At 43.4% G+C, this 11,295-nt stretch overlaps 1 long non-coding RNA gene across 1 annotated transcript; it reads left to right on the forward strand.

Moving 5' to 3' along the window:
• Positions 1-2,217: 2,217 nt before the first annotated feature.
• Positions 2,218-10,665, forward strand: LOC146181585 (uncharacterized). Its single transcript, XR_014700009.1, has 3 exons — positions 2,218-2,370; positions 6,719-6,770; positions 10,494-10,665. It is a non-coding gene; the product is annotated as an uncharacterized LOC146181585 (long non-coding RNA).
• Positions 10,666-11,295: the final 630 nt, after the last annotated feature.

Genomic DNA, 11,295 nt, shown 5'->3' on the forward strand with positions numbered 1-11,295 from the left:
GATAGAGGGCGCTGATATGCCCCGCCAAGATATAATAACTCTACCGCAAAGCACCATCGGCGCACTCAAGACAAGAGTGTTCACCACTGCACGTCAGTCAGTACAACAATTCAAAGCAGAAATTCGCACTGCATGCCGGGATAGCCTCGGTCACAGGCTTTCCAATGCGAACCTTAGCTACGCTCAGTATATTAAACAGCGCAGAAAAACGACAACCACGAATGAACTCAGAAAACGCAAGACGGCTGCACAGTTTGTACTATATTTATAAGGGTGTTATACTATGTCGACCAGGCTTACCACGATGCTTTTCGCGGTGAGTAATCTCCTTGTTCATACCAATATATTGTCATGAGCATTGTGTCATCTCCAGGGAGCCGAAGAATATTCATATTTAAAAATATTACGGATAAATATATTACTTAACTTGAATAACTCCTTCTACCTGGGTATTATCCTAAAAATAACGGCTGCGAGTTCATCGCGACTTTCACCACACAGTTGGCAAACTGCTGTAGAGGATTGATTTGACTTCATTTATGTCAGCCCTTACTGTGGTTTCCACAAGTCCTAATGGAATTTATTTTACTAGCCTGTCACATGGCTGCAAGCAATTGGTAACTGAAAATGCAATTACGCGCTGACCAAATTACACGCAAAGAAATTGGACGGAACTAAGGACGCGCCTTTCGCCGGGTATCATCTCCTGAGCGGTACCGAAAGCGACCGCATGGTGGCGGCACTGTACATAAAATTTGCGAATTAGTCAGCACTCAACCTACCTGGCGCTCTGCAATTTAAGACGCAAATTTCCTCATAAATATTTTATAAATTTGATCACAATCTGTAATGGAACGAATATGCGCAAATGGCATTCCACGCACACATTTTCAAGCTCGCACGGTCGCATTTGATACCAGCGCTAATTTCAAGCCAAATCACCCATGTAGAAACTGTTAACAAAAAACTGCAGAAATCCTAAAATCAGCACTCCGGCTTAATCTTCCTTTTAGAAATCAACTTGCGTATATCTCAAGCAAACGATTTTGCAACAGATGGCAGCAAGAACAGTTAGCGTCAATCTTGCCAGCGTTTAAATTTTCCTGCAAAATGCTGAAATGAAATCGCAAATCGCATACGTCAGGCCATAAATAATGTATTCTTTATGGCACGCTAGCAAAATATTTCTGAGAGCTAGTTCAAATAAATTGCGAACAAAATTTATAATAAACTAAATGGTTTAAGAACAGGATCATGATCACAGGCAGCAGGAGTCAATTCATTATGTCCGAAGTGCAAAAGAGCCGCATTAAAAACGGAATGAAAGCTATTAGGGCACTCTTATGTTTTAGTTTAATTATTATAACTTATGGTTAATAAGAAGCACTTCGCAATAAATGTACAATATAAGTAATATAATCCGAAAGAGCATCTACATCAAGTCATCGCTCTCACGCCCCTAGTGCACAACACTCTACCAAGCTCACACTGACTGACTGGCTGAACCACAAAGTTTAGCTATTCTAAGTTTGTTTTGCTCACGGCCAAAAAATGGCAAGCCATCTGCTGTGCTACAGTTGAATATTAACGCTAATCCGTCAGAAAAGGTGCATACGCCTAAGCCATTTCGGCACCGATTGCTTTACAAGGGTTATAAAAGAAGAAAAGTCCCAGAGGCCATGAAAATCCTGACATCATTGCACATGCGTAAAGTGTAGTTTAATTTTAGTGGTTTATTTCGTACCTGCACCATCGCACACAGTATAACTGCACGTATGTTCGAAATGGGTTATCAAAAAATATTTCAGTAAATAAAAATAGCCTCCCTAGACCGTATTTACACAATAATGAAAGACAAACTCTTCTAGCCTTGGATTGATGCAACAGAAAATGGTAGCCAAAAACGTCACAGGTATCAAACAATTCCTTGGTGATAAATTTTTAGTCTAATAACTTGAATATACAATTGGGCGCGTGGAGGAACTTTTTTGCGGAATACTCTTGCTCCAGCAAAGTAATTATACTGAGAAGATCTAATCTAACATTTATTCTGCGGTCTTTCAGTACACGGCTCTATTTTATGTCCGCTTTATAGATGGTTGCACGTATTTCCTTTTCTGCATTTATTCATGCCCACCAATTACTTCAAGTGCATTTTGCAATCATACCAATAAAATAAAAAGATAAATTAATGCAGAATTTGGAATAAATATTGCATCAATATATTCAAATATCAATGTCAGAGTCGGAACGAAGAGAAATTCAGCGTTGCAAACAGACCTCCGCACTCTCCGACGAAATGCAGTCTTTTGAGATGAAGTCGTTATTGTTGTGGCAGGGCATTCTGATGGCTTTATTTGCAACTGCAGTGTAAGAGTAACCTTTCATGATTTTTTTTTTGTTTCCACTCCTTTCGGATCAAACATGTTTAAGAACTAGTCTGTAAAGCACAAAGCGCGGAGATACACGGGCGTAATAATATCAGCATTCATTGGTGTCGGTATTCGGGCTAAAGTTAATATGTCGACCTCTGGAATGTGGTAGTTTCCCGGAGGCATAATTAAACACTGTTTTGTTGGCACGTTGTGTTGCTTCGTGACACACGTTGGCAGGGCAGATATAGCATGTGCTGTCACCTCGAGCAACTATTGTGAGCTAAGAGACAGTTTGATCGCGAGTGAGAAGCCCTGCCTCTAGACCAGTAGGCAATGTCCTAAGGCTTGATAAAAGCAATGGTTTCTAATTTGTAGTGTGGTCTTGCAGGTAGAGCAACTTAAAATCGCAAAAAGCTTTAGTATAAGTCTCACTGCAGTGTAAATGTCAGGATATACAGTTAAGCGTGGAGAAAAATTCATATAAGCTCCCGACAATCCGCAGGAGAAACTATGGCAGCCATTAACGCTTCTAAAATGCCATACCCTTGAATCCTTCTCTAAGTAGCCCTATAGCTGAAATGAAAAAATCTAAATTAATGGTTGTCGAGCTCTAGCTCCATACTTAGGGCCCTCGGCTATAGATGCGAAAGATGCAGGATCGAAGCTGCTTTTCTGTGGAGGCTGTGCTGTGCTGTGCGATGTCGATGCACGTTACAGGACACCACGTGGTCGAATTTTCTGGAGTCTTCCACTTCGACATCTCTTATATACTGAGTCCCGTTGGGACGTTAAGATATACAAACCAAACCATCTAAATTTACGCTTTTTCTTTAACCCTGGATGCTCAGAGCAGTTACGCTTACTTATAGCAGGGTTGTGTAACGATAACTGACTAGAAAATCCGCAAAACCAAACATATAATTTCGTTGAGGCTGATTATTACAAATTTATGAGATTCGTAGTAATCAATGTTTTGGGTTCGTACGATCATTTGCATGCACATGGAAAAGTGACAGTTTATCAAAATTTCAGTTTTCTACGTTGGGGATGTTAGGGTGGATATTCCGTTTGCGAAGAGATGAATATCAATACGTAAACAAGTGGGACTAGGTTCTAGACTGCTAACAGTATCTCAGATGTCCTGTGGATGATGACGTTTGACTGGGATGCCCAATTCTTGAAATCTTAGTGCCACGTAAAGAGTGATAGTGCTGTTTTAAACACTTGCGGCACTCAGGGGAAAAGCCAGCATGCGTCCAAAAGTGCCTGAAAGAAACAGTAGTACCTAAATGTTTTGGAGCAAGTGCTCCCGCTTTGAAATTCATTAACTGGCAGTGGTATAAAACAAAAGACTTCAAAGAAATGTTGAAAGAATTAGCAGCGAAACCGCAAGTCATGGACTCAAGTTTCGTACTGAATTAGACGCTTTTATTACTTGTCTATTTCCTGTATTCTCCATGCCCGTGCACAAAAGGTATTGATATGAGTTGTTCTCTAGACAGACGATTTGTAGGTTATCGATCAAAAATGAACACTGTTCTGCAGCTTTATCGAACCCCTTTTTTTAATTTTCTCACCTCAACCGGAGGCTTATTTGAACTGAAACTACGCACTAAGCTTGCGAGCTTTTTCCCCTTCCTTGACAGGTAAGTTTGACCATGGTGCTTACTTGATTTGGCTGCGCATTATGAGAAGCCAGAACCGTCTGCGACGAGACTGAGGAGCAAAAAACGCCAGCGCAGAGTTTCTAGCTAATGGCAGCTGTGGCGTCATTTGGCGTCGCTGGAGAAAAGCGTTGCGGTTCAAAAGCGCCGCGGCAAGCATGGCACTTTCCTGTAATGGCGCTAGGAGACGCCACCATCGCCCTTAGGCGGCAAATTTGCGTTTGTGTCTTTTGCTCCTCAGTCTCGTCGCAACCGGTTCTGATTTTCCATCAATCATGGCCAAACCAAGTAAGCACCATGGTCAAACCTACCTTCTAAAGAAGAGGACAATAATTCGCAAGCTTTGTGCACAGTTTCAGTGCTAGTACGCCTCCGGTTGAGACGGGAGAATTTTTCAAAGTGGGCTCCAATAAAGTTGCAGAACACGGTATAACACAACTGAAGTTTACACCTGCACTTTGTAATGCTAATGGGCGCACGATTATGTTGCCAAATACATCAAAAGAGAACCTAAAAAAGTGAAAATACAGCCTAACAGTAAGACACCGCAACGAAGAGAGCCGGTCACGGGGCTGTCCAGCACTCTTCCTTGCGGCATTTTTCTGTTATGCTGTATGAATTTTGGGATAAACCAACTAGCTGAGATCCTGATCATCCGGCAAAACCTGAGAAAATTGTATCGTAAGCAACATCGAGAAATAGCTGGTATTCTGGAGTAGGTGTTGCGTTGAACATGTTTAATTTGATCATATGCAGTTCATCACCCTGTACATAGTATGTTACGGATAACAAAAAAATATGCAATTAGGTTTGAGAGCTTAGAAACACCAAACCTTGGTTAGGATTGTTTACCATTTTACCGTGTAACACGTGCGACTTCATAAGTATTAAAGCGCATAGTCAGCCAGCAGAACTTTGTTGCCGTGAAGGCAAGTTAACTTTAAAAACGCATTGGTATTAGCAATGCGTAAATGCAGCAACGTGATGGGTGAAACCTTATAAACGTCTGCCCAATAGTAAATAATGCGTTATCCTCCTTGCAGCCACTTACCTTGCCCAATCGTAGTTGATCACTTGTGACCTTACGGAATAATATACCATCACTTTCTTCGCAGTCGCGGATATAGTGCTGTGCCGGACGCAACTAAAGTCCTTCACGTCTATCACTTTCGCGTGATTCGCCCCGTTGTCTGCCTTGTCTGCGATTTTTTGCCCCTGTAAGAATCAATGATGTAGTGTTTTGAGTGAGGTGCTTTGATGGCGTTGATGCATATATATACGATCCTTGCTGCGATATGATGAAGCACTGAACAATACTAAAGGGGTACGCCTCAGTTCGCAGGTCGAGCCACCGTTTTGACAAGTGAACTTGTCTTCGTCTCGGCTTGCTTCGAGTCACAGAAAAACCATAATCGATTTTCCTTTTCCACTAAAACAATTTTTAGTGCGCAATTCAATACTTGACATTCATAAAGCTATTTGCCGACTTTCAGCATGGATTGCTAAAAGGAACACTGCATCAATTGGTAATAATTATTCTGCCACGTGTCACTGATACAGTTATTTTTTCAATCTGAAATCTAATGCTATCGTGTTGGATATCTGGTAGTGTTTTCCCGGTTTCATCACAATAAAGACTTTTATCTTAGCGCTACCACTCACCGCCACCGCCTACACCTACAATGCGCCTTACGTACACATGCAGAGATCGCCCTAAGGGGGACAGATGGTGCCAATTTCCCGTCCTATGCCGATGGCTTCGGTACACATGTGTCATGAGCGCGACCGCTCCTAACGTCCCGCGGGTGTGTGGTAGACCTTAGCGGTAAGCTGTAGCGCTAAGCTGAAAGTGTTAATATTGCTGTCGCAAGTTTTACGCTACAATGCCACGCCGCTACCCGCAGATAGCGAATCACAGGCTGGCACCTACAACTATGCCGCGAGGGAAACTCGACAGCACAGAATTGTACAGAGGGTGTCTCGTGGAGGAAAATAATATGCCTTCTTTCTTAATGTGGAGGCCCTGCCATCTGGGCACCCTACGCGCTAATTGGCAATTCTCTTCCCAATGCAGCACCGTCTCATCACACGAACAGTGCACGAGGTAAAATGCAGTAGCCCGAACTGACGCATAATTTACCTGTATGTCACCCGCACAATAAGCAGACCCGCGCAAACTGCCGAGAAGGCGAGTATGAAACAAAACTAACATAAAGAAAGTGCGAAGCGTCGAAAATAGCCGCCAGCGAACGGGATACAACGCACATCTGTTTCAAATGTCATGGAACAAACCACAGGGTTGCTGCTTTTATTATTTTCCACAAATCTCTTCTATTTCGCAGTGGCGCCAATTAAAATATTTTCTTCTAATCAGGGCATTATATGCAGTAAATCACCCATCTATTGTAGAGGGCGCGTTTTATATGCAAAAATTGCCTTAAACATCGAATCTAAACGACGCTTTCACGTTTCTTCATTGCCGCTTCCTGCGAATACACATCTACGTAGTGACGGTGGCGCCACTTATAGGTCTTCCTCGCGGCAAATACATTACGGCGGCCAGGCGTCGGCAATATGCTATTTTGCAACTGCCATAAAGTAAAAACGTTTGTGCCTCGCTTCTTCGTTATTGCCTCAAGTTCACACTACCAGATGATGACTTAGACCTTATATTTTCAGATGCCAGCCATTTTACTGGAAGCATAAGGAGCCAACACGATGTCCACGTTGGGTAAACACATTATAATCTGCTCCTTTCTTAAACTTCACAGTAAATTGCTGAAAAAAAAACGCACAGATTCACCTCTATAGCTGCTACTTGTGCCTCCATGATATATGGTTATGCTTGATAGTGGAAGAAAATTAACATTTGAAAGATAGCGAAAACGTCAAATAACCTCATAGCTGCGACTATTTGTCAAACTGTTTTACTTAAGCACGAAATGATCAATAACCTCACTTAGGGCCACGAATAAAGGGATCAGCCGATTAACAAGTCTTCGCTTTTAGACTCTCGTCATTGTCTGTGAAGCTCACGCGACGAGGAATAAACTAGCCGTGTGTATAAAAATGTTGTAAATAATGAAAGCGCCAGAAAATTCAATAGAAGCGTTCCTGGGTAAGCATGCGGCCAGGGCATTTACGGCTTCACTTGTGGGCTGTAGTTGACTATAAAATTTATACGCGGGCCATTGTACTCTTATTTTGGCTATTATTATGGCAGCAGTATGACAGATAAAGGTACAGTAAATGCGAAGACATACATATTTTGCTTGCTAAGGAAGCTGTGTGAAGGTAACAATTGTTTACGGGCCCCTACAGTGGGACCCACTTTTGTAATGGCCAATTTAACATCATAAATCCTTTGCGCTAAATCACCAAATCTATATACTCGCTTTATATTACCCCGCCGGAGTGGCGCAGTTTTACGGCGCTCGACTACTGTGCCCAAGGACGCGGGATCGAATCCCAGCCTCGGCGGCAGCTCTCCGATGGAGGCGAAAAGCAAGGCGCCCGTGTGCTGTACGATGTCAGTGCGCGTTAAAGAACCCCAGGTGGTAGAAATTTCCGGAGTCCTCCACTACTGCGTCTCTCATAGCCTAAGTCGCTTTGGGATGTTAAACCCCACAAACCAACCAACCATTGCTTCATATTTTAAAATCTTATTTTCGTTTTACTAATAGCCTGCAGTGAGAAGGCGCATCACAGTGAAATGGAAATTGTAGTTATATTCGAACAACCGATTTAAATAATCAACATGATACGCCGCATTTTCAATGCTCACCCACATCCGGTAGCGATTTAGCCCCAAACTTATAAAACGCCTTAGAAATTGCGAGCTATATTGTGGTACCTTTAGATTATCCCGCTTGAAGAAACTGGTATCTTCGGTGTTTCCACCTTCATCCGTATCAACACCAGGAAGATTGGCCCAAACGAAACTTTCTTAGTCTCTTTTTGTTAGGCAGCCCCTCGAAGAACCAGTGAGGGCGTAGCACGTAAGACATTTCTAAATGAAATCATCTTCTATTATCGGTGTGTCAATGCAATATTTTGGCTTTTACTGTATTCACGTTGTATATAGTGCATCGTATTTTAGGTCGTGAATCATATGCACATGCTTGAAAAGGCGCTCTGTTAGAGGACATTATTCTTTAAGTACCTCGTGAGCACAGGGGTGTAACGGCGAAGTGGAAAAAAGGGAGTGGTTTAGGAACGATGGAGGCAACTGTGGACAGGGCATGCACGGAAACTGTCTGCCAGCCGAATCTTTCCGGAATCTTATACAGCCGTATCTTCCCGAAACAGACAGCCGCCATGTGTAAACACTGCTCAACTCCGGCCACTCTCTACACATGGCGTGGACATGTACACACTACAACAGAAACAACTCAAGCACTCTATAGAGACGTAGAAGTCTCTCCTGCGTACTTCCGAGCCAGCAGACCAACGCTGGCTTATCCAGCGCGCGGTGGAGGCCGCGGCATCACAAGGGATCCCCGCCGACCTCCTATAAGCCAGCGCAACCGGTGTTTGGACAGGCTCCTTGTTTTTGATGGCAATAAAAGAGTTCACCATCACCAGAGAAGGAGCCCAGGTGAAATCTTGCTTCTGAAATAAGACTCAAAAATGCCGCGAGAAGCCTTATGGAAGCGACTACGGGAGGCTGAGGTGTGCTGTATTGTGCGTTTAATAGGGCTGACAGGGTACAACAGGTGGTGTTCCGTCCCCCTAAAATTGATGAATCAGGCAAGGCCAGCCGTTTTTATGGTTCGAACTCGTTAACGGCAGCGGCTGTTCATCACAGAGGATGTTAGTCATGGCACACTACGCTGCGTCAATCTCTTAGTTTGCACATCGCTTTTGATCCCAGCTTCAAGGCTCCTTTTCCTGCACTGCTATTCGTCATTGTTGGTGTATTCAGGACAGTGATTGTAGCTTTTTTTCAAAAACTTTACCTGCCAGCTGTGGCACGTGCAGCAGAGCACACGCCACCTCCCAGGGTTAGCCCGTGCTAAGGTTGAGGGATGAACGTCCAGTTTGCTCATGCAGCGGGAGGACAGAAGATTCGAGATTGAGAGCCAGTGGGCGACCAACTGAATAGGGACAGGTGGTGAGATCAGACGAATACGTAAACGGAATGGAGCTGCCACGGGGAGAGCCCGGATGGTCACTACCTTGACGTCGGGAGGAGAAGATCGTTATGTTACCTTAGAGATTAAAAGCCATGCTGAAGTGAGGAGATGGAGTGTCACTACCGTGGAAGGCGGTAAGGCGAAAGCGCGCGAATCCACACTAGAGAAGAGCGAGAATAAAAGCGAGAGCAGAGTGATGCAGCTTGAAAACCAGAAGTGTGGCGGCAGAGACACAAAAGGTGAAGCGTAAGGTGGAGATTAAAAGCGGAGTCTGTGGGGTGAAAGAGGGGTCCCTGTCTATGTGAGCTTTAAAGCTGCAGGTTGAATGCGCCCGTTCATGGGAACACCCGTCAGTGGTGTTGTAGTCGGCGATATGATGTGGGGTGGTCTCCAGTCTGGAGATGGTATAGGTGGCTACTCGGGTTGGCCTATGCCAAACATGAACGCTAGATGAATTTTCAATCCTGTACCTTGGGATGCCGATTCAGACAGGTTATCCCCATACCACACAGGGAAGTTTTACAGCTCGTTTAAAGCAGTTATTTATATGTTATGTGTGAGATGACTAGGGGTGATGTAATATAGTCCAAAATCTAGCACGTTATGCTAAGCGAGTAACTAAGTATATGTACGCAAAACATGATGTCATACTCTAAAGTCGAAGCTTAAGTTTATACCAAATTAGTAATAATCAAAAATACAGGTCGACGAGGCATTTGGCAGCACTGCAGTGGTCGTGCGGCGCCAGCTTTATAACAACCAAAATGTGATAAACACTGCTTTTGTTCAATGGTAGTTCTGGTAAAAAATGTAAAGCCGGCTTCACTGAACATATTCAGCAACAAGTATCTCGCAAGTATTTGCTGCAACCATATCGAAAATAATATACGTAAAACCCGAGCCTAAATTTCATAATAATCAATGTTATACCCATCGGCGATATTTTTCTCTCTTTCATCTGTCGTAGCATAATCTCGACACACACTCGTACTTTTGTCTGTACGCCCTCATGGCGACGACACTGGGCTAGCAGTGGTGTTTACGTAAATGGTAGCGTTGGGGTATTCCACTTTTTTGACGAATATATGCTAGGGGAACGATTCACAACATGTACTGTTGCAAGAATGTTAACTGAAGAAGCTTAATCAAGAAAAAACAGCGTAGCAAAGTTAGCTAACTAAATTTTCCGATACTAGTTTGAGGATATAGATGAGCCAATATAAAGTCGAAGTAAATCATCGAAGTAATACAAACTGCTGTGCTTCCTGATTTTCCCTGCTCATCTTTGTAACGAATAATGTCTGCATCTCTACTTTTAGTGTCCTTTGAAAAGCAAACTTCGCGAAACCTGCGGTGATGGATGTATTTGTGTGAACTCTGCCTCACCACATCCGCCAAAGCCGTTCTCTTGCATATGGTCTCCAGCGAGCGAATTCCAGCGACGAAGACGCATAAATGTGAAGCCTAAGGTCAACAAATAAAAATTATACCAATGAACCATTATCGTCATTTTTTAAAGAAACTACCCATCACAAGTACCTGAGAAACATGTCATGCTGCCGGAGCCTTACTAATTTACAACTGCGCGTCCAGCGGGATTTAAGAAGCAACTGGCTATCTGGTGCCGGGAGAAAAATGCATGCCCTTATGTACTGCTTGTCACTGTCACTGACCAGTCATCATCACAAATCAAAGACATATAATGAATTATCGGAAGCAGGCTTCCTGCAGTTTAGTAAAAGAGAGATCACATGATTTACATGTCGCTTTGTCTGAGCAGCCATTATCGCTTTTGGCTATGAGTGAGTCCGGGGCTCGGCGTTTTTGCCAGGCTAAGTAGAGACTTGGGAGAAACACTTGAAGCAAACGCAGAGGTCCAGTGTTTAAAGAAACCCTACGTAACGCCAGGTACTATGGTTATGGTACAGCGACAAGGTTTTGTACCATAGTCAATGGCTCTTAAGTATTTTTGTGTCCTGAAGGTTCTTTTTTTTTTTTTTGATGCGTCAAAATTTTACCTACGCATCCGATCTGCACGGAAACTAATGCCCATCAATATTTTGACTGGTTGAAAGCTAGGTACCCTAGCAATTTGCACGGTAGCCGCATTTTGGTGGAGGC

This window comes from Amblyomma maculatum, chromosome 8 (genome assembly GCF_055883805.1).
Source record: "Amblyomma maculatum isolate TAMU_Amacu chromosome 8, ASM5588380v1, whole genome shotgun sequence".
NCBI classification, from domain to species: Eukaryota; Metazoa; Arthropoda; class Arachnida; order Ixodida; family Ixodidae; genus Amblyomma; species Amblyomma maculatum.